The following is a 25,079-nucleotide window of genomic DNA, read 5'->3' as shown; positions in this document are numbered from 1 at the left end:
TTGAATCTTAGCAAAGATATCTTGAAATGCTGATGAGGTTAGCTGAAAAGTCTGCCAGCATCAGCTAATCTTTTGTGGAATCTGGACCAGTTTCCAGCAAGAAAAACAGAAAAAAACCCAAACGGGGTGAATTCCCCTTGCCTTCAGGCTTCATTATGAAAGATCTGCAGAGCTCGAAGAACTATGTATTTTATTATTCTCTCAAATCTGCCCTTTCTAAATCACCTTATTCTGATTTAACTGCAAAAGGCATTACTATTTTGGGTTCTTCCTATGTTAAAACTGAAGCAGTAAGCTAGGGACTTTCATAAGAGACCGTTCTGAAATGTCAACAGATGGCTTGCTAATCATGTTAAAAAAATACCCATTCCTTTTCTAAAATGGCATTTTTTTCAGTAAGTAAATCAGAAAGGAATGTTTATGATATAAAACATATTACTCACAACGTCTTTTAATTATCATACTTAATCATCAAGGTCAGGATGATAATTGTTTCTAAAAATTAACACCTCATTTTTCTGAGATGCTTACCAAAATATACGGTCAGAAATATGAATTACTAGTCTGGAACCCAGTTAGGAAAAAATGCATCTTCTGTTCACTAAACCAAATGTATACTTAAATACCATGAAGCCCTTTAAAACTAAATACCTATTTAAGGCACAGTCTAATTAGTCCACTCGCTGCCTAGTAAAAGCATACAGTACCATATGCCCTAGAATAGGGTGCCATGTGGGTGTTCAGCAATGACACATATTTGCAAGTACTTTATTATGAGATAACGCAGTGCCATTAATATATCTTAAACATGAATGTTTTTTTGTAACCTATTGGAGACAACTATGGTTGGCAGTTAACACAAACTACCATGATATCTTGGCAGCAACTGCACTCCATTTGTAGAGGGATGAGCAATTCATACAGACCACCACCTTATATCATTCATGCTACTCCACAGCAGCATTTTAAACATGTTCAGACTGTTCAAGCCATATCTTCTGCCTAGAGACGTGTTCTTGCTTGCTTGCTTGTTTTCCTTTTTCTTCTTGGTCCCAGACCAGTCCTGTTCTGGAGGTTGGTTGCTTCAAAGTGATAACAGCCTATATTATAAATACCAGGGTTCAATACAATTATTTCTTTTCCTTAATGAAATCCTTTATTAGTATCTCCAAACAGCAAATAACATGCAGACTAAGGCTCTGAGATCCATTGTTTTTAAATCCAGGAGGAAAATGATGACCATCTTTCTCTCTGGTCACACAAATGTGGTTCTTTGGTCCTCTTAGTCAAATGCTTTAGTGTTAGGCAGTCCTGCAGGGAGCAGGGAGTTCAACTCCAATAAAAGTTTATCCTCATTGATTTGTGAGTCATTATTAACTTGTCTTAATTTTTTTCAGACGCTTACAGCCAGTTCTGTGTGTTCTGATTAAGTTTTGAAAGCTCTGCTCCCACCCGTTCTCTAGACAATGTGCAACCTTACTGCAGATTCATTTGTGCACTGAGAGTCCACATTGAAAAACAGCGTTCTATCATTTTTTTCCACCATTTACAATATTTTCCAGTGGAGGCTGTTCAATTAAGAAGATTCACTACCACAAATAAAACCAAGCCTAAAAACATTTTTAAAAATAAAAAAAAAAACCCAAAAAAAAACCTATCTCTAAAAACATTTTTAGAGATAACCACACTGCACAGTATAAAGTGAAACAATGCAAGAAAAAAGTCTTTATATGAAGCAGCTGCTTACAGGAAACACTATGTGTAATCTTTGGCCATATCAGAATTTCAGCTCAAGTTAGATTCACTCAAGGAGTTAAGCGTGTGGGAGAGAGAGATGACAGAGAGACACCCTATACTTCCAGTTCTCATTTACCACAAAATGAATGCAATGTAAAACCTTCTACAGTTCCAGAAAATATTAATGAAGAAGAGTAAGAACAGGGTTTTAAGGCCTGATGCACATATTGTTTTCAGCAGAAGATTAATATTCTAGAAAAAACACTAGAACCCACAAATGTACTAAAATACCTTTTTTTTAGTGAATAAGTAATGTTCCATTGTGAAAAGTCTGATGCTACATAGGCAGTGGAGTAAGAACTGCTCTGTAGAGTACCAATGTCAGTGGAAGCATTTCCGTGTATTCCCATGATTATGTAATCCAGGTAAAATCACAGAGATATCACAGATTTGATCTTAATTCAGATTTCACATCTACTATCTCTGACTATGGACTTCAGTGAAGTGATTCTATTTTTATATATATGTATGTTGGAGCAATATATATGTATGATGGAGAAATCACAATGGGGAAAATGTTTCCAGCTGAGGAAGATGGATGTCTCCAGGAGCAGGAAGTGTTGCCAGTTCTTGCCAGTTGGTCCTATTGCCACAAATAACACTGCAGACCAAACTCTGATTGTGCCATTTGCTTCCAGATTTTTTTCCTGCAGCTCTTGGAAGAATGTCACTGAAGATGCAGACCTGTGGGGCTTGTTTCTAAATTCGAAACAGCAAAACTGGGTGATGGAAATACCTTCCTGCTTTTAGTCATGCTAGCTTTTATCCTGTTGGATATTGTACAGGCACTAGTATTTAGCATATACAAAAATAAACACCCAGTGACAGTGGCTTACTTGATAAGGCAGCAAGAACACTGGATTTTATTCCAAGCTCTTTTGTCAACAGACTTCTCTGGATTAAATCACTTATTTTTATTTGACCCCAATAACAGTCTATATGATAAAATCTCCCATAAGAAAGTTCTATCTTTCACAAAATATGAGGATAGCACATCTCACATCAGAGTTGTGATTTCAGTCATGGTCTCTGTGTGCTCTGCTGACTGAAAACTAATTAATAGTATTGAGCTTGATATTTTCACATAGTTTAAAGGTTAGAAACTTTTTACTCTAAATACATAGTTGAGCATTTTGGTGTAATTTTTTAAAACAAGTTCAGCAGTGATCCTCAAGCTTTTCTCTTCCTATTTTTAAAAAAAAAAAGACTTGGAAACTTATATAGAAAATTATAACTTGATCTTAAATATATTCCATTGTGACAGGAGGACAGATATCAGTGTCTTTTTGTTATGTGAGTTATTGAAGTTTGACATCCTTTGAGGAATATTTTTCATAACCCACTGTTTGCTACCCTGTCTATCCAATTATTTAGAACAAGCAATCTGTCATTTTATTGTTTCCTTCCAATTATATAACTTTGGTGACAGTCATGGCAGAGTATCCTCTGCAAGTAAAATCAAATCTCGCTGTGGATTCCAATTCCAAGGTCTGCAGAGTGTTTGTACGTGTACATGTGCGTGCATTGTGTGGAAATGGAGTGGAGGTGGAAATATTAAGACAACAGTTGGTGAGTGTCGTTTAAAAAATAACTGCTTGTACACACTGAAGAAGGTCCAAAAGGGAATGTATTTTTCTCATTCTCAGTTCTCAAAAACAGAATAGTTATAATCTGTGCAGGTAGTGGATGCTCTACTGCAAACAGTGAAGTGATGGCCACACTCTCTCTCACAGAATGGTACAGCAGTTCATGTATTTAGCCTAAAAAATGCTATGAAAAGAAAATATTTAGTTTTCAGGGTGACCATTCTGTCTATCTGTCCATCTGGGATATTAATCTGTCAGTAAAGCAATAAAAAGGGCCAGTCCCTTGGAGCATGTATCAGGCATTTTTAAAAAGTGAGGGGCAAACAGGTTCCTCAGTTGCAGCATGTTGCTCCCTTCGACTTCAAAAGCAGTTGCATAAGGTGCTAGGGATGAAGCTCACTCTATTATTTTCATTTAGTGACTGATAGAGTCAGACTGGAAATTTTCAGCCTTATGTACTGAATCTGAAACTAGAAGCAAGTCGCTAGGTTGTGCCGTCTTTGTTGGCGGCAGAGGGAAGGCAAAAGCATTCAAGTGGCAGTTGGGTCCAACACCAGTTAGCTAGTCAGAAAGTAGAGAACAGCAGTGAAGCTGAGAAGAAACAGCATGCAAACAGCTGCAGTGTGAGATAGAATAAGTGAGTGTCAGTGGTGTTAGATGGTAGAGCTGTATGAACACTTTCACACTCAGAGCAAAATTGTCAAGTTATCGTGTCCAATTGGGCATGGATTTCTTATTATATCACTGTGGTGCCACAAGCTGTACTGGTTGCAGAGTCACAGAACCCTTAATTTAAAGAAAAAGGGGAGAAAAAAAGGAAATTAATAAAATTGTTGGTTTTATTTGAGATGTTTGAAGAAAAATTGCACTCTGCTTTAAACCTATTTTGAACAAAAATATGTAAGCATATGCTTATGCCATAGTGAAGTCATGCTAAAGTGCTTTGTTGATTTTGGGCTTGTTTCAACCATTTAAGCTGAAGTTGCTTTCATATAGTATTTTTATTTTTTTTTCTTTTTCTTCTGTCTGAACATTCAATGTGTTTCAAAGTCAGCACTGGCCAAGCCAGTTCTTCTGTGTATCTTACTTACACTTATAATTTGGGAAGATGTTGAGGCTTTTGAGGGCACTTCAGCAGGAGCTGACAGAATGATCAGAGAAAATTTTAATGATTACAGGCCCTCTGAGGGAGCTGACCTTTTTCAACTTTACAGGGATTTTTTAGACCATTATGCAAACTTTATTAAGAATAAAAACCTTTAATTGATGATTTGGAGTTGATTTCCCTAATCTGAGAGTATACTGTACCAGTATTTCTGCTAGATGTTGCTCTCATTTGATTTATGTACATCAGACACTTTCTAACAGAGTGAGAAAATTTATAAACTGTTTACAATTTCATTTATACCATATTTCAAGAAGATTTTGATGTAGCTTTAAAAGTGGTTCAGTCCTCCAGTGTAAGTATTTCAACATATTTAGTGCTCTCTTCCCTACCCCATTGTTTCTTACAGCTATTAGAGGTGTCCAGCTGGGGTCTCAATATTAGAATGCTGTTGTCCTGATATGTAGATGAGAGGTCTATATATATGAAAAATGTATTGTCCCATTAACATGGACAACTAGGTCAATATGCCCACAACTTGTTAGATATTTATGTAATTTTACAAAATAATTGAAGCTAGAAAATAAATCATAGCTGTCAAATCAAATAGAACCCAGGAGCCCCCTGAACCATGATGGTGCCCCAGACCACCAAACTTTACTTTGAATGAGATGTGAGGAACAAAGAAGCTAGAAAGTTTTGAGAACATAACATTTTAAAAAACAGCAAGGAGGGATTTCTAGTTGCAGTAACCTGTACCAGCACTGTGGGTATTACTATGCAAATGATCCTGTCATGAAGTCCAGTGATTTCCCAAATTTCCAGGTGTTCTGCTATTGCTCCTCCTTGCTCTTCCAGATTCTTATGCTGAAATAGAGCTCTGCATCACTAATTCTAAATAATAAAATGAGCCAAGACTAGTTCTAAACCCAGTCTAAGTGCCTTAAAGCCAATGCAGTTATGAGTATGATTTTTGCTGGCTATTTCTTAACTCTTTGTTTTGTTTTGTTTTGTTTTGTTTTGTTTTTTTTTTTTTTTTTTTTTTTTTTTTTGGATCGTTCTGCTTTTGAACATGGTAGTAGGTATGAAAACAAATTTATAACCATGTGATAATTTCTGTCTAAGCCAACCTACAAGTCAAGGCTGTTACAGAAAACTTTAATGCTGTCTACATTGAACTTGGGCCAGGGATTGCTAGAAAACAAGACATTTCTCAGACCTCCTATATACCCAAATCAAAACAAAATGCAAACCTCTCTCTAGTTAAAAGAACTCTGACTGGAAATTCTCCATACAGCATGGATTTGCATGCTGGTTGTAAATTTTCTAGGATGTTTTTCCAGAAATCTGCATTTAGATAGAAGTATTTTACAATGTCTAAGCCCTAAGATTTTATATGTATTTTAATCTTTATTTTCCATTTTCATTTGTCTGTGTGTGCTGCACATACATAAAAAGAAAAAAAGGTGGGGTTTATTTGACCGTTTTGGATACAAAGAGTCCAGAACAACTTCCAGTATATTAAGAAAACTGGGAAAAAAATCCTTCTTCAAATCCTGGGCCCATATGAATGAAATATTTGCAATCCTTCAGCCAAATAGTTGACAAGGTTTCTTGAGGACCCAATTCATTAAACCTTAAACAATCTAAACTTCTTTTTTTCTTTCATCCACAAGAGAAATAAAACTAAAATCAATTGCAAAACAGAATAGCTTGGGAGATGCTTAGTTAATGCACTTATCTTTTATATTCAAACTCCTACTATTTGTTTCTTACACTTTTACACACATTTGGAAAGCTACCTACCCCTCTGTAGCAACACATTTTTTAATGCAGCAACACATTTTTAATTCAGAAAAAAAAAATTAACCTTGGCAGATTTTTTAAGGTACTAACTCTGTTCCGTTGCAATTAGGTTTGCCATGATATTATAAATATTTATCTTGCATTTTTATTCCAGGCCATTCTTCTCCTCCAGACACTGTATGTCTCTTTAGCCTGCTCCACACAAATTTCCTGTGCCAGAGAAGCCTCAGAATTTATTTTTAATTCTGGAACTCCTTCTGTCTTCTCCGTCTTTAGCTATCAATCTTTGGAGGTGCCGTGTAGTTTATGATACGACAATGATTTTAAACCCAGTGAGTGGCACAACTGATTCACATCACAGCTTGTATCTCTGCACAGTGCAATCAATAGGATGCATCAGCTGTGGGGGCAGACACAGGCCTCCTCTGTAGTGCCACAAACAAGGGACAAAATTCAGCATGCCTTTTGCAGAGAGAAAAGCCAAGGGCTGTCTACAAAACCAGTGGTTTAGGCCTAGACTAGCGGCCATGCTCCCTGACCTCTACACAAAGGGAACATTCCCAGAGACTTGTACCACTTTCTTGCAAACCAAAAGATAAGTTTTTCATAAGGGAAGTGGATATACTATAGGTTCCCTCAGGGAAAAAAATCAAATCAACCTATTGAGTGGTTTTGTAGGTCAAAGAAAATATGGACTTTTTCTTTTAAAATTATTTGTAAATTTCTTCTTAGAAATAAATATTCCCTTCTTGTCTTATATTCATGACTTCATAGAATAATCCATGGATATCTCTGAGCCTATCAGAACTGTCTGACCACTCAAACAACATTGTTTACATGCTAAAGGTGAGGGCTCAGAGTGGGAAGTTGAGTATAGAGATATGTTCTCTTTTGCCATAATCTCCATCTCCAACCTCAGTCACTGACAGCAGTTTTGCAATGCAAGCTGAACAAGATTATTTATTCATTATAAAGCACTGTAAATCTGTACTGAATATATTCCTGGAAAGTCTAAGACTAGTTAAAGTACACATATTCCTCTGTGTGTGGCAACTGAAAACATTTTTAATAGCATTAGGGGCTCTAACCTGGAAGGGGCAAAGTGTTTTTAGCAATGTGTTTTGAGCCCTTCAGTCTGAGGATGATTGACAGTTCTTAGGATCAGGCCCTCATTTTTCACCTAATAAATGAAATAATACATCAATTTAATTTGAAGTGACTTTGCCATAGACTTATTTCTCTTTCATTATTGGTTGGATATCAGTAGGATTAAATGTTCCCACTATAGAAAGAAATTCCCTCAAATGTAAGCTTTTACATGCCCCTAAAAACAATGATCAGATGTGGAAAGTTGAGATCTGTTTTCAGTGTGTGGCAGACTGGCAGCAGCTGGACCTGGGCTTAGAATTTCTGCCTTCACTAACAGAATTTCGTTAGTAAGTCTGCCAAAACCAGGAAATTGCTGGCAGCTTTGGTGGAAAGTGGAGGATTCAGTGGGTTTTTGTCAACCCAAAAGGTTTGCACTTATGAAGCGGTCTCTTGTATAATAAAGCCCATTTGTCTGATGTAAGAGATTTCAACAGCTTGTCAGTGTTCCACAGGAAGCAGGAGAAATTTTTCAGTTGCTGCTGTATGTAGAGGTGATAAAGCTGCTGAAATGCCAAGCTTTGTGTTCCCTTGTTTGTTTGGTGTATCAAGGATACATAAGCAGAGTGAGAATGTAATTTAATTTGAGGTCAGCCACAGATGTTACATGAGGCCTCATAGAATGAACAAATGAAAAATAAACAAAATTAAAAGTATCTATGTCTGTCTTTATAGTCTGCTTGTTTGTTTGGCACAGTGTCTTGTGGAAAGTGTTATAAATTACAGTTTGGTAGGTCAGGTTCTTTTTTGTTTGATGAACAAGAGATGAACCTAAGGATAAGAAAGTTTAGAATTAGTAGAATGAGTATCAGAAAATGTTTTTTTTTTTTTGTAGAAAAGTCTGTTCATCTCCCAAAGGAGGACACAGAAATCTGGTTGCTTGATGCAAGTTAAACTTGAAGTGGACAAAACACTCTAATATATAGATAGAACTGGGGTATTCTGTGCGCTTGAATATTTTCCAGCTCTACTTGCCATAGGTTATCATTTATGAGTCCTTGCCACTCAGGTTTGGGAGGGTAGAATTTAACCTGACAGTTGTATGCAAACATTTTAAAAAAATCCCATTGGATTATTTTGCCAAGAATTATACTGCTGTGTCCTAGAAAAAGAGAAATGTATCAAAGAATCCAGGCTATAAGACATTATTTATTTTTCATTTGGAACTAGTGTCAAATGGCTCACTAAAGTTTCTGAAGAGTTCTGTGGGCTGCTGTGCCTCCTGTACAGAAATATTATCAGACAAAGCTCATGTGTATAAACATACCCAAACTTGGACTCATTGCCAATTCAAATCCTTTTATATTGCTCTTTTCCTTATGTAGATCTAATATTCCCACTGCATTTCAGCAAAACAGCAATTTCTATTTATAGTTTCTCTAGTCTATATTTGTTATAATGAATATGGATAATATATGCTCATAGAAGTTATTAATACAACTGCTATTACATGCATAGCAATTGCATGGTCCTGTTCTCTCAGGCATTGAGATGGAAAGAATAAGAGAAAAATGTTTATGTTTCTCTACTTCATGAAAATATAACAGCAGCAGGACCCAAAGTGATGATGCCTGGATTGCTGTGAATTGTATGCAGAAAATCTTTATTTTTTTTTTTCCACTGGAACACACTGTGTATCACCAGTGTTCCCAACATGTATCAGGGGCTTCTTGAACATTTCATGTTACACCTATGAATGAATATTGACTAACAGCACTATATCAACATTGTCAAAATCCAATCCAAATATTTGACAACATCAAAGGGAGATAGAATGCATTTGCTCTGATGGAGCTTGGACATGAGAGATGATGTGTAGAAAGAAGGAGTGGAAGAAAAGAAGCCCTTGATATCAAAAGACTAACATTCAATGTTCTTAAAATATCTAACATGAACTATTAGTGAAGTTGATTTAAGCAAAGCTGAAATGTTCAGCATAGCACATTCCTAATGTGTCTGCTTAACCAAGCAGTTTGTGTTATTGTTGAGCTACTGTATGCAAAGAACAAATAAGGCTGTTTGTTTTGGGGTTTTTTCCTTTTTTTTTTTAATTATTTTTCTTATTTTTATTCTCCTGAAAGAGTAGCAGAAAGCTGGGCTGGATGGTCTTTCTTAATGTAAGTCACTGATTAATAAAATGTGTTATAATAGGTGTGACATGCACTTTAAGACTTTCAAAGCTATGTAGTCTCCCATTAATTCAAGTGCAAATTGGAATATGGTTACATTCTGTTGAAATAAAGTGACTGAGACTTCAAGGGTCCCATTTCACTTACATTTATGAAGTTTGTGATAATTCACCACAGCAGCAAAAACTGGCAAGAACAGAGAGATTCAATTTGGTCTCTCTCTTTCTCTCTCTTCCCCGTTTCCTAATGCTTAATAAATTTTCCAGAAGAGAGATACACGTACTATCTTCTCAGGACTGTTAGTTTAAGAAATGTACTGTTTGCCTTTTCTTTTATAAATTAATTATGGTTGAACTTTCTCTTAAATCCAGAGAAAATATTTCTGTTTGTAAAAAGGTTTTTCATACATTATGGCTTAATCCCGTATGATTTAACTGTGGTCATGATCTTTTTCTCACACTGTGGAAAACACGATTTCACTACAAAACCTTTTTTTTTCCCCTGATATACAGTGTCTTTCTGGAATGATACAAGTTGCTTTTCTTGGAAAAATAGTATTTGTGTGGGGAGAATCATGAGGAAGAGCTCAACTGAGTCCTATTCAGCCTAGGACTCTTTTAATCCACCCATTCTATGTAATGGGTTTGTGCCACTTGTGGTTTTTTTTGTCTGTAGTTGTATACGTTTTCCTCATACTTTTCTGAGTGCAATCCAATCAATGTCTAATTTCTGAAACTGGCCCACTGAGGAGATTTATTTCATTATGTCTGTCCTGCAAACACTATTTATTCAGAAGTTTCAGGAAAGGTTATCAACATACCTCAGGAAAAAAAAAAAAATCAAGAGAAGGGAAAAGGTTTCATTTGAATATGCATGTTAAGAACATCTTGAGGTCCTGGGATAGGCTGAGATTTCAAAGAGCAGAACAGTGTTTACTGAGACTATTCACAAGATAGTTGCTTTTTATAGAGTGGTTGTCTCACAAACAAGAAAGAAAAATATTTAGGAGGAGAAATGGGCACAAATCAGTGACCAGCTGTGGCTGTTATGTATTCACTTGAAATCAGAAAGCAAGGTAAATCCATTCATATTTTATAGGCAATATTTGTGCCTAAAATGAGTGAAAGTGTTAAAAACTGTGTGAGACGGATCTTCCTTAATCTTCTACATTTAATTTAATATGTTGATCTCATTACACTTCACCTGTCATACCTGGTATCTGTAGATCAGGGAAGTAAAAAATGGTCAAGGCATCCAATAAAAAACAGCCTTAAAGTCCTATTTTGCTTCTTATTCATGCCCTTGCTAAAAGTACTTGCTTAACACTTTCCAGGGGGGGATCTCAGGCACTGCACAGACTCCCAGGGCGCTGGTGAAATAGCAGGTGATACTTTTCCCATCTCTTCCTTGGGAAAGAAAAGGAAGTTGCATGGTTTTTTTTGGCAACAGAAAGCTTGTGAAATGAACCCTGGAGAATGCCACTGCAAACTAATTACCTTACCATTTTGGTTAAAGTTTGGGATATTTAAAAAGTCCTCAGATTTTTAGAAATCAAAATATTTTAACCTATTACAATTGATAAAATTAATGGAAGAACTGTGAGTCTGGGAGCAGCACTCCAGGCTCCTGCTCTCTTTCTCCAAAAGATGTGTAATCCTGCCTTTATATCAAATGTGTGAGTGAAATGAGGAGAGCAAGGTGATCCTGCTGGGCTATATCATACTGCTTTGCAGCATGTATGGAAGGTACAACAGAGGCAGAGGTTATGCCACTGTTAGAGAAATCTGTTTTCAAAAAGGGCTGTGTTTCATAATGAGACAGTAAACTGGAACAGAGAAAAATGTCCATGCCTCCTTCATTTAGTAGGAAATACTTTGAGCAGCCTGCAAGCAATTATTTTATTTGGTGGGTAGATATGTAATTGCACTATACAGTTTTTAAACATGAAGGCGAAATAGCCCCACATGAAAAGGAAAAAGTCCTTTTTAGTGGTTATGAAAATAAACTGTAAAGCACCCAGCAGTGAAAGGGTCAAAATGGTTGTATTAACTGAACTCTCCTGAGGACATATGTTGTTTACAGTATACGTTTAAAATAATATTCCTGGCTAGTCAGGCTTTCCCCCAGGATAATGCAATTACAACAGTAACAGAGGATTAATTAAAGACTCTCCCATAGGTGTTGCTAGAGATCTTGAATCGACCAAAGGGGGATACATTACCAACTCAGCACAGAGGTGAACAGACCAGAGCTGTTCAAAATAATTAGTTAGGCCAAGGGCAGGGTTGAGCTTTTTGCTTCATTTATCTGATTTTGATTAATACTGTAATTTCTTTTTTTTTATGCAGAAGAGGCATATTGGTTCCCATTTGTGTATGAGAAATGAGTAAGGAAGATCAAGCTTCTGAATAAGGAAATCAATAGCAAATGAATTTATTCTGGTCCGGTGTCAAGTAGGATATAATTTTCTTTTCTTTTTTTCTTTGACACCTGGTTTAAATGCTTGGCACCAAGGGGTAATTTTTCTGCCATGAAGGGAACAACAGTCCTGTTCATGCACAGTGCAGGGAGTGATGCAGTTGCATGACAAGCAACAACAATGAAATGAGAGAGTGTTAGACCTGGAGGCTCATTTCCCGATTTTTTTTTTTTTGCCTTCATAATCATCCATGCATGTACTTACAAAGTACATGAAGATGGAAGATGAGTTATAGTACTTAATCTGGCAAGGCCACTAATTTGGAATTATGCAGTAAGGTTGAAAAAAGTAAAGGTAGTCCCTCTCTCCAAAGACCTTTTAATACAGAAAAAAAATTACAGCAATCCACAATGTGTTATTTTTGAATAAACTGTTATTTTTGGTTCATTTCTGTCTTGAAGTTCCTGTTCTGGATGAACATGCAACAGAAAAGAAAAGATAGTGATCAAAGTTTAGATGAAGTGTACAGAAGTCCACGTGAGAAATGAATGAATACCTCTCTCCAAGGAGTGACTGGGGAGATCTGGGCTGGATCCCTCATGCATCATAACTTGTCAGCAGGCCTACTTTGGGCTGTAAAGCTAATATTACAATTCCTTGGGCTGTTCTGGACATATATACCCTGAGGTGTGTCCAGGTATTCTCCCATTCTGATGTTATATATTTGTCACATTTTTTCCATACAAAATCTGTACAACAATCTAAAAAGAGAATATTTAAATAAATCACAGATTAATTTATTTAGAACCTACATGAAAAAAAAAAATCTCATTAAGAAAGTAATGACTTCTTTATAGTGAATATTTTATTCTCAAACATAGAGGTCAGATCCTCATATAGGGCATATTATGCCTGTCTAAGAATCTGATCCATTTTAAATATGTGGGAAACCTTTTTTTTCTGGCTGGGCTCATTTTGTCATAAGCAAGTACTTTGTCTGAAAGGAGGTAGAGTAAGACAAAATGAAAATTCATTTATGCAATGTAATTATTTGCTGTTTACAAAGTTTTCTTTCAGATAGTATCAATATGAAGATTAGAATAATATATTTCACTTATTTAGCCATAAATATGGAGGAAACTATGATGTTCCAATTTTTCTTAATGGGTAGGGACACTGACCCTTTTAGTTCCTGAAGTAACATGGGAGAAAGAACAGAATTCTAAAATGGTATAAGGATATTTTTCAAATTTAACTCAAAATGGCAGGAGAATTGTAACCTAGAGGAGAAGTTAGGTTTATTTGTGAAGGAAGTCTGAGGAAAGTGTTGCCTATTTCACTGCATCATAAATGTCCCCTTTATTGATACCAAGACAGGTTTAGTAAAGAGTATTCAAGAGGATACTGCAGGGAGAAAATAAAGGAATTGCCATGAAAAATATTAACATCTACTCTACCCACAATTTTCAAAGGCAACCATTAGCAACACAATCCTGGTGGAATTTTATGTGCCATCATGTTTCACAATTCCCCCTTGATAAAAGAGACATTTCACTGAGAATCTGGAATCATGTGTGTTCAGATAATCACACTTTTTTAGTGATCTAAGAAAGTACAGTACCCTATAGGAACACAGTTGTGTCCCACTGATGGAGCAGGGACTTGTTCACATTTCTGTACGTGTGTGGTGGAAGATTTGCCTGCCCGTAGTGTCCATGCCTTGGAGGTTTTCTCCTGTCTCTGTTTCAGATCTTGTCTTTTTGTTGCACATTTGCACACACCTACCAGTGCCTCCAGAACTGATTGCACTGCTCAACCTGTGAGCAGTGTGCAGGGCAAGTTTGACCTGCCTGCTAATACCAGGTGTTTGTGGAGAGGTTTGTAGACCACCTATGATCACAACCGTACGTCTCCAGAAGACCTACGTGAAGCTGTGTATACGGAGCTTGTTTTGACAAAGGTTGGACAGTGCAGGCAGGTTAAATTTTTTCTTTTTTGCAATCTTTTGCATTTCTGTTTGTTTCATAGGCACGTGGGTGCTCATGTTCTTGCCTACTGGAGGTCCCTTTGGCAGCTGTCACTAGATGGTGCTAGCTGTATAAAAGAGGTGTCCCCCTCTTTTCCTTCAGGTCATGCCTTGCTCTCTCAAGGACCCTGAGTGCTTTGGCTACAGAGCCAAAGAGATGTATTTCCACTGAGTCCTGGGAATCCAGAGTAGCTACTTTCTCCCTAACAGCTAATAGGTCAATAGGGATTAATTAGGAAATTGCCAGAGGTTTGGATTTACCTTGCATGTGGGTTTCTTATGAACACAAAGGAGATTTGTTGTTCTGCCAGCATTTTCAAAGGAGCTTAAGACAAGTAGAGGACCACTAGTTTTATTTTGGCTTTGTCTCATTTTTGCCCAGAATGAGGTTTGTCCTTTACCAGGTCTGCTAGAAACTAAACTTCTTTCTCAAAAAATACAGGGATCTCCTGTAATTCAAAAACCAGCCTGGCAGAGGACTGGGAGGACCTGAGAGTGACTGGCTGTCACTCTGGAAAGGGGAGTACTGCCTCTCAGAGAAATGAGCTTGGCCCATATATTTTGCAAGGTATCAGAGGCTATTTGAACAGTCCCTTTGAATCCTAGCAAATCAAGGCTGACCTAAAAAAATTATCTTTTACTCAGAAAGTGTTTGGAGTAGGCCCTGGATTAAGCATGGTAGAAAGTATATGGAGGATGGAAAGACTAGATAGACAACAGTGTAAATTGACTTTTCCTTCCTGTAGGTTTTCCTCAATATTTTTAACAGTATCTGGCTGAAAGACAAAACCTTCCTGAGACCAAACCTTCATGTCCTTGGCCTCAGGAAGAGCTTAGCTAAAGAAGGCACCAGTCAAAGACATCAGGTTTTTCACCCTTAGCAATAAAAGCCTTTTCCTTCTTGTAAAAGCAGGGCACATTGCACTCAAATGGGGAGAGATGCTAAGTGCAGTGACAATTGTTTCCCGGGGAGAATGTTTCGGCAGGAAGCCAGTATTTAATCACATAGCCACATCACATCATTACAGAGCGTCACTCAGTGCAACCACTTGATGCAGTGCACCGCACCTCCACAGCATAATGCTGGCTCCCTGCCAACAATTTAGAGAAAACAGCTATCAGCTTTTATAATTGCTTTCCTTGATGAAACAACCCAGTGAAATGGCAGGGCTAGAATGGGGACGAAAGGGACAGTTATGAGACCACAGATTTCCCAGATTTCCAAGTGGCACCTGTTAGCCACCAATTAATTTACTGGCCAATTTCAAAAGTCCACCACAACTGGCACTAATTGTCAGCCTTGCTGGCAGTCTCCTCACAGAAACCAAGGACTAAACCTCCATACAGATAGAGCAGTTCACTTTACTTCAAAAATGATGCTGGCATTGGACAATATTTGACCATTCTACATGTATTCTGTAGCTGAGCTGGCTGCTTAGTGTGTATGCCATGTATGCATGATTGCATTATTATTGCAGAACTTTGTTGGCCATACATGGAAAGTAAAAACCCGCTAGAATGATTATGACAATGTGTGCTCTCCATCATGCCATCTACATAATTTTACACATGAACCAGCAATGTCACCACACCCTAAAAAAGGCTACAGGTATCCTGTACTGCATTAGGCAAAATATTTCCAAAGAAAATCCTTCCCCTCCACTCAGCACTGGTGAGGCCACTCTTGGAGCACTGTGTCCTGTTCTGGGCTGCCCAGTAGCAGAGAAATATCCCCAGTAAGAGAGATACATGGAACTATTGGAGAAAGTTCAGTAAGTGGCATTAAGATGGTTAAGGGACTAGAGCATTCCTCGTAAGGAAACACTGAGAGAGCTGGGTCTGCTCAGTCTGGAGAAGAGAGGGCTTGAGGGGATCTATCAATGTGTACAGTTATCTGAAGACAGTCTGTAAAGAAGATGGAGTCAGGCTCTTATCAGTGGTTTCCAGTGACAGGACCAGAGACAGTGGGCAAAATGAAAGACAGGAGTTTCTGTCTGAACATCAGGACATGGGGTTTTTGCACGGTGAGACTCACCAATCACTGGCACAAATTGTACAGAGAACTTGTGGAGTTTCCACCCTTGGAGATATTGGAAAGTGGTCTGGACATAGTCCTGGGCAACTGGCTCCAGCTGGCCCTATTTCAGCAGGAAGGATGACCTCCAGAGGTCCTTTCCAACCTCAGCTGTTATAATGTAATCCTGTGACACTTGTTACAATAATCACGGGTGTGGAAAAAATTACCAAGACCATGACGGAAATAGGTAAATAATCCAGTTTTAAAGCCACAATAGCCTTTCTGGATATTTGGTCTGGCCAAATAGTGAGTAAGTGCAGTTAACTCTATAAGAACACATGGATTCAGGCTGAAATCTGAACATTAGTCTGTTAGCACCATTCTTCTGTCTGTACCTCTTCACTCATGATCAGTAACATGACTTGAGTAAATACCATGAAGTGGAGTAGGGAAGGTTTAGTTTGTTTACACATCAGGAAAAGGCTTTTCATCCAGAGAGTGGCTGAGCACAGGAACATACTGCCCAAGGAAGTGACCACAGCACCAAGCCTGTGTGAGTTCAAGAAGCATCTGAACACTCTCAGACACACTGTGTGATTCTTGGGGTGTCCCGTGCAGAGTCAGGAGCTGGTCTCAGTGATCCTCATGCATCCCTTCCAACTCAGCACATGCTACGATTCTGTAACAGTGGTGAGTAGATGATACATAGGAAGTGAAAAAGGACAGGGTTTATACAAAGAGATACTCCCATGTTATTCCTGCCCAGCTTCTCACTGACATAATCTGAGGAATTTAGTGAGCCCAGACTTGCATCTACCCCACTGGGCTTAATAGACACCAATAGTCCTATCATTCATACATTTATCTAATCCATTCTTAACTCTTTTTACTTTTGCTATCTTTACTTGACATGACAATGAGTTTCACAATTTAATTTTTTTGCTGTATGGAAACAAACTTTTTTTTGCATTTTAAGCCTGCATTTTAAGCCTGCAGGCTTAGAGTTTCCTCTGTTCATTGTAGCATTTTCATTCAAATCAAGAGGAAGGAAAATGACTCAGTGCCACATGGTTTTGGAGCGTTCTGTGTTTTAATTACCTGCATATAGTGTCACTGTTGTCAGCCTCGGTGTTAGCAGAGATAACACTGCACTAGACACCCAGTGGGCCTAACACTGTACCCCACTGTCCTTATCCTCAGCAATGTGCACACATGGATCAGATTCTCCAACCCCACCTCTTCCCCCAAAGCTTGCAGTCCAAATATAAGATGCAGTAAAAGAGACTGATAGGAGGAAGTGTGGAAAACAACAGCCCAGTGTGAGTCAGCATGACTGACAGCATGCCCACCTATTTTTCCTGGATGTTGCTGGTTGTTTCAGGACAAGCCCAGAACCATGAATGCAAATCCTCTGTGGTAAAATGATTTCCGCCCACCTTTCAATATTCCTCTCTAGAGAAGGAAGTAAAAAAAAATTTCACCTTGCATTCCTGAAGTATTGCCTCGGGGCTCACACTTCTCTGTTGCCAGATTTGGAAGGAATCAGCAGTTCCACAGCTGTTGTGGCCAAAGAGGAATAATAGTATAATCCTAAGGAATCCTGATTAGGATTCAAGCAAGCATCCACATGACCAAGAAGATGTGCCCCACTGCCTTCTGCTCTCTAAAGACTGACATATTAGTTTGAAAAGTGGATTCGTGCACAACAGAGTTTGAGCCAGACACAAAATAGATCATCTCCTTTGCCAATGCAATAAAATGACCTCTCTCAAGTCTGGACACTCACAACCACATCCTGTTTTTGATTACATAAGCAATTTGTAAAAATGGGCAGGAGCATCTAGAACTAAGATTTTTCCAGACTTCTGTTTATGGCATATATTAATTGGGTTTTGGTTCAGTCCTGCTTTAACATATGATAACTTTTAGTTTTGCAGCACAGTGAATTGTACATACTGAATATGTCTAAAAGAATAATATAGGCAAAAAACTTTAGACAGCTCAATATCTTTTTGTTCCTTTTCTTCCAAGTGTAAAAATGCAACTGCTTGCAGACAGAAGCAGTCTTGAGAAAGGAATGTATATGTCCTAATGTTAGTCTTGATTAAAACAAAGCCTGCAATATTGTTTTATGACTGTATTTGTATAACATATGACTTTGCATAGGAGACAGCCCTAACCATTACCTGTTTATCTATTTAAAGCAGGGTAGTCTGTTATTCATTGCACTCAGTACATGAATACATGGGCATATTTATTGTTAAGGTCAATACAATGATAGGATTTGATCCCCTTTTCTTTGTTGCTTAGGAAAGAAAATAAAATTCTTATGAAGTCTGTGCTGTTTTTTCTTTGCACCTGACTCTAGTAGGCTGTGCTTTAAGTACATATTCTCTAGCGGACAAGGCCATCAAATACATAAATTACTTTAGGACAAGGAAGACAGTATCAAGGTCTGACTCTATACAGATCTCAACATGATTCTCAATTTGTAAAGCTAATCAGCCACTTTTCTTAGATACCTTTACCACAGAAATGCTTGTCTAACCAGCAGCTTTCAAATGTAACTAGCCAACGTGCCTTTTCAGCTACCATTCTGTGATAACCTGTGAGATGATTTTGGTGTCTTTAGAAATGTTTATATGATACAGACATTTTGTTCCAGGCTTATAGGCTATTTCCTAGGAAAACACCTGAGAATCATTCTAAAGTGAATATTTTAATTTATGTTAATGTTTCGTTTTTAACATCAATGTGGATAATTGTAAGTTATGTGTATGTGCCTTCCTGATACAGTCTGATGCTTTCATGTTTTGTATGGCCTTTTTGAAGCAATGTGTGCTGAGGACCCTATGCTACCACTTAAAACAAAATTTATATGTCCGTTGGATAAATGTAATACTATAAATTATCAGTAAAGTCCAGCTGGTTTGATTCTCTTTTCTAAGGGTTTGAAAAGATAATCTCTTGATTTGATCAGCCTCTGAAAGGCCCTGCTAGACTACATCTCAATCCATGCCTCAGCAGTCCTTCTCTCCTACATTATGAGACTGCACAACTTCCCCCTAACATCAATGGAAATCTGAGCATTTGCCACCTGGCAGTGAGTGCAAACCACCACTATTGAATTAGATGGGATTAAAATATGTACCAGTCCTTATATTTCTGGAAAATTCTGACATGGTGTGCTGGCATCCTCCTTCCGCAGTTAGTGATGATGGGATGAGGGAAGAGAATGAGCTCACAAGAAGTAATTGTCTGTAGGAATCCTTTAGCAGCTTCTTGTGCAGATGTACATGGAACAGCCTTATTGCCGTCAGGATGAAGAATTTGTGCCAATATACTTAGGGAGGCCGGAGTTACAGATTTTTCGGGGAAATCTGAAGTAATTTGATTCAATAAAATGTATTTGGCTGACCCAAAAAGACTTTATGCATATTCTTTATTGCCTGCCATAAATATATGTCTTCCATTCTGCCCCAGGGGAACTGTGAGTTAGCAAGAAACTGAAGCTTTCTGTCTGAAAAGGCTGTGTCTCTTAACAGCAGGTGCTGTTGATGTGCTAAGCAGAGATAACAAACCTGGGATTGCAATGAAATCCTATCCCAGTGCCTGCTGCCTCTACCCCAGTCTCCTCCATCTTCCATATTTTCTTAGATCACTTCCCTTAGATCACTGCCCTTCTGATATTCAGATTTGGCTGAAAGTGGCCAGCGCACAGAAGGCACACATGAGGCCATGAGTCTGGTTCAACCTCGTTTGAGTTTCTCTGTTGTTGTTATTAGTCTTTGTAATTATTGTTAGTTTCACTTAATGTCTTCCATCTGTATTCCTTTAACACTTGCTTCTAAATTATTGCATTGTTCTTGCCACTAATAGATATCAGGTGGACTTTCATCCTTTGCATCATTTCATCTAATCCCTTCTGTATCTGAGACTTGGCTCTTTGTTGAGCTGTACTGATGTCAATTAAAAATCTGACTTTAAATTTGTTTGTTTAAGATAGTACAGAAAGTTTGGTGTGGACCTTCATATTTTGGGTTATTTGTAAGTCACTTAAAATAGGCTTAAACTAAACCAACTAAAACAGAAGGATGTCCAAATGGAGGTTGGCACCAGTTTAATTAAACTGCAGCAACCATGTATATAAACAGGGCTTAAATCTACAGACTGTAAATTACTTTTGACTGTAACATTACTCATTTTATTTTACAGCATCACAGAAAAGGTTCAGTTGCTCTTGCATTCAGCCAAAATGTGGATCAGTCACTCCATGCTAGATTTTGATGAGCCCCATATGGATGTAGAGAGAACCTACCCTAAACAGAGGAAATACCAGAGCACTGTCATTAAGTAACCTTGAATATAAGGCAATACAGTTTCTTATGCAAAGCTCTGGTGAAAATTCAAGGCTCCTAGCCACTCAAATACACTCTTTTGTAGAATGAGTATGTACTGAATCTATCCTGTCATCTTTAATGTCAATTGATTATTCATGAAAACTTAGTGTTATTAAAAATATTGTAAATATGTTTTGGCAAGCATATTTCATACTTTTCTGAACAAATATTTTTTTTATCTCTTGAATTTGTGACTATTATATGAACTCATTTCTAGTTAAATATTCCATGTAGCAGTGGTCAGGTGTCATATGAAAGTTAAGGAGAAAAAGCTATAATTTTTATTCTTAGCTTTAGTAATATGATATTCTATTAATTAAAGACACTGTGGCTTTGCCATGTGCGATTAATGACAGCCTGATGTGCCAGGCAAACCTGAATTTCAATATTTTTCTTTCTTACAGTGCATCACAAATTGAAGTTTTGGGAACGAGCTGTCTTATTCAGCAGAGTGTATTGAATTTAATAGAAACACATATGCAGTGAAAGTTAAACAAGTGCTTAAGTTTCTTGCTGAAGCAGTGCTTCTAGACTGGGGAACAGACTAATTTTCTTTCATTCTTCTCCCTTCTCCTTTTCTTTCCTCCTTTTCTTTCATAACTTTTCCATGAAGCTTGTCATACTAATTTTAAGAAGATCAGAAGTAGCAGTATTGATGCAATCTTCCCCACTATATATGAATCAGGGAAATAAATTTATGGAAAATAGAGCATATTATTTAATTCAGATTTCAGTCACAGCCCTAAGCTCTAATGCTCTGGATTTTGTTTGGTACTGTTCTATACCACTTAACTGATAGAACTGGTACTTATAACCTCTTTTTCTTAAGCTTGACCTTGCTGTGTGTATTCAAAGAGGTGCCTTATACAAATTCTATCCTTCATGCATGGAAGCATTAGTGCACCTAAAAGTTAAGGGGAAAGTAATTTGACTCTGTAAGATTTTATCCATGATAGCTCACTAAATTCCAAATTCCTTTAATTCTGTTTCACAAGAAAAATAATCTGATGGATGAAAGAGGCCTGTAGCATCACTACTGCACCTTGACTATGGAAGAATTTGATTTAGTTTCAAAGAAAAAGTATTCTTAATGAAAATTCATAGAATGAAAAAATCATAGTATATCTTGGATTGGAAGGAACCTTAAAGATTCTCTAGTTCCAACCCCTCCAGTGTGGGTAGGGTTATCTTTTTCTGGACCAGTTTGCTCAAGCTCCATTCAACATGGCCAACCATAAAGCTGTATATTAAAAACCAGTATGTATTTTTCTGCTTGTTTCCTTGCTCTTCCTCTTTTCCCTGCTAATTCTTACTTGTTAATTTAGCATGATATTTAATAATTTAACATTATATTTAACTGGTGAGAACATTTGTGAGTTCAAGGACAGGAATCTGCTTACATAGTTGGTTCCAGTGGGATTTGATCACCTTGGTCACTTGTAGGGAAGCCAGAAACTGTATTAGGCAAAGTTAAAGATTAAGAAATCTTCTGTAGTGGACAGCCTTCCTGTAAAATCTGTTGCTGGAAAATTACTAGGCTTCTTTGTGCATATTGTGCATATTGTTTTGCTGTTGGTTTGGTGTTTTTTTTGTTTTGTTTTGTTTTTTGTTTTTTTTTGTTTTTTTTTTTTTTTTTTTTCCCCAGGAATACCAATTTTATCAAGGATGTGGATGTGTTGATTTGCTTCTTCTGGCACAATACTTAATTTTATATCTATATCTATATCTACATATACTTCTCTATTGGAATCGTACACCATTTTTTGCTAATGTTCTGCCCCTTAAGAAGGCCTCACCATAAGGTCATAAAACACTCTGGCAAATGTTTGGCATGTGCTGCTATTTCCTAAAAATATATTAAATTAAATAAAAATATTATAAATCCTGGAAAACTAATGCTGCCAGGAGAAAACCTAAGTCATTCCCTAAAGAAGGTTCATCTCTGTCTCAGATTGGGGGGACTCAGTTTTGCCAAATTCCTTCAAGACTGGATGGAACCTCAAAACCTCACAGAACTCCTTGAGAGGAAGCAAAGTTCTCTGGAAGAGAAGGCAATGTAATATGTCATATGTCATATGTCAGGTTATGTCTTGTTGAAGGAAAACTACTTGGTTCCTACTTACTCAGACACTTATTTAGAAATTTATCTGTACTTCATCAAAAGCAATAAACTACTTCTCATTGATCGCAAGACGCCTGGCTGAATTCTTGGGCAGGGGCAGCTGTAGGTTACAGCTAGTCTTGGAGTCATCCTGTGGTTATGGAACTTGACTGGAATTCAGAAATTCTGGGCTCAGCTCCCAACAATGCCACAACCTCCCTAGAGGTAAGCAACTAAAGCTCTTTGTGCCTCAATTCTCAGCCCAGAATTAGCCTTTGACCTTGGAAGTTACTACTGTCTTTCCCAAGCAATGGTGCCCTGAAATTCTTTTCACAGGTCTCTCTAGTATTATGTTCCTGCATGAAGTTTTCACAGTTTCTTACCCACTACCAATTATAAAGGAAATTTTAGCTGAGGAAGAGACACCAGAAAACCAGGTATCTGAACAAAGTTGCATTGCAACTGATGCGTAAAGAACTGTTTGAGAGAATAGTGTGCTGCATGTTTGGAGTCAATCCTGCATGTCTGTTTGGGACTGACCCCAACCAGTAGAGAGTTCTTCAGTGGCCACAGAAAAGCCACTTGACCTATTTCATTTTCAACATTTGCAAAATGGGGCTACTGATGCATTTAAGAGAGAAGTGCTTAGAGGAATAATTAGCTGGGGCCAATTATGGTGTTAACTCATAGTCCAGGTAAGTGGGAACTGAAGAGAGATGAAGAAGGAAGAGAAGTGGTGGAGTAGCAGGACCTCCTGCAGCCTTGGTGTTTGTGGCAGGCAGGATGCACCAAGGCTTTGCAAGGGCTTTGCAAGGGCACAGCTGCCGTGGACCATTGCAAGAGCATTGTGCTTGCTGAGCAGGGCCCACTCTGCTTCCAGAACAAGCTAGCATTGGCAGTCAGTCCAAAACAGCAGGTTGCCATGTCCCATAAACTGGTCTGTCTGGTCCTCATCTGTGCTCACGAGGTGAAAAATACCCTTTGTTTTGTCATATGGTATCCCTTTGACCCACTGTCTTTCAGACCAGCCTCTGCTCTTTAGAAAAGCAATGAAGAGGGAAAAGTTGTCATCACTGGCTTTATGTATTTTGTAGTTGGTGGTAGGAAGGAGAGTTGATCTCTGAGTTCTCTTCAACTTTGTTTATTTAGATTGGGTACAAAATAAACCATTCTGCTCCTGTCAGGATGTTATTTTTCTCTATGGGGGCCATGCAGCCCTGCCTTGGTAAGTCGCTCACATAATAACAGGTGATGAACTGGCAATGCAATGACATTCACTAACCAAAGCTCTCTCATTTCAGTACTCCAAGGGGTAGCCAATTCTGGGGACAGACCTGCCTGTCAAACATCAATTCCCTGGAATAGCTGCTTTTTAAAAAACATTTGCCCTGAGTGAACCAAGTTAAATACAAACATATTGCAGGGAGTCCAATTTTGCTGTGGGAACACATCCTTGTTATAGCATTATTTACATAGAATTTTCCATGCTAGCTACACATACTCTGGTGTAGCACTAAAAAACAAGGTTTTTGTGCTAGTCATCCTAAAAAACCAGAAAAGCTTATACATTAAACAAGCAGACTACAGTACTTTAATCTGGTTTGTAAAAGTATTCTTCTATGGGCTTTTCATAAATCTCACTTGAGGATGCAGCATTTATCTATCAAACATGTATTTAATAAGCAGGGAATGTTATACTTATCTCTATTTCAATCTACACAACTACATTTTATTTGTGGCCTCGTCTGTCCTTTGATGCACAAATATCTGATTACCTACATAACAACTGTTCAAGCAATTTTTGAAAATATGTCTTTTATGTCTGAGTAGTCAATTGAACATAGACTTAACACAACTACAAAATATAAGAGGATTCCCTTAAATTAAGGTAGTTAAAAATGAATAATGAACCACACTAATTTTTTTAATTTGCTGCTCTCTGAGGTAATTTTCACCATTTTCTTGGCTCTGTAAACATATATTACTATTAGTACTACTAATATTACTACTATCAATAATATTAAATTAAAGATTTCCAGGTTGCCCTAGCATTGGAGATTTCTTCTCTGAGGTTTTTGGTTGGGTTTTTAATGAAACTGCATTTGTAAGACTACTGAATTTTAGGAGCTTTCCTATGATACCTACTGCCTTGGATGGAGCTGTCATTGGCAGTGAGCAGAATTCTCAGTGAACACATTTGTGTGTGACTCATATTGTACTCCATTAAGTTTCCTCTAGAAGTGTGATCTAGAGTTAATTACATTTAATGGGAAGGTTTCATCTTTCAACTATAACAGATTTAAGCATCCAATGGAAAAAAAAAAAGAATAGGATGTGACCAATCACACCCAAAAAGTTACTCAATGAAAAAGGTAAGTAATTATAGAACATCCATTCCTAGTACAGTGGGAAGCTAATTCATTCAAGATACTAGAGAAAACACTCTGAGTAAATACCTCACTAGCAGAAATTAGGTATGTTTAGCGAGCAGTTGCTAAAGGTCTGTTTTATCAAAACTTTTATTTGATGATGCTACACAATAATTTT

This window comes from Agelaius tricolor, unplaced genomic scaffold (genome assembly GCF_023055355.1).
Source record: "Agelaius tricolor isolate 1412-34295 unplaced genomic scaffold, bAgeTri1.0.p SCAF_5, whole genome shotgun sequence".
Classification (NCBI taxonomy): domain Eukaryota; kingdom Metazoa; phylum Chordata; class Aves; order Passeriformes; family Icteridae; genus Agelaius; species Agelaius tricolor.
The sequence above is the reverse complement of the archived record's forward strand: the minus strand, read 5'-3'. Positions refer to the sequence as shown.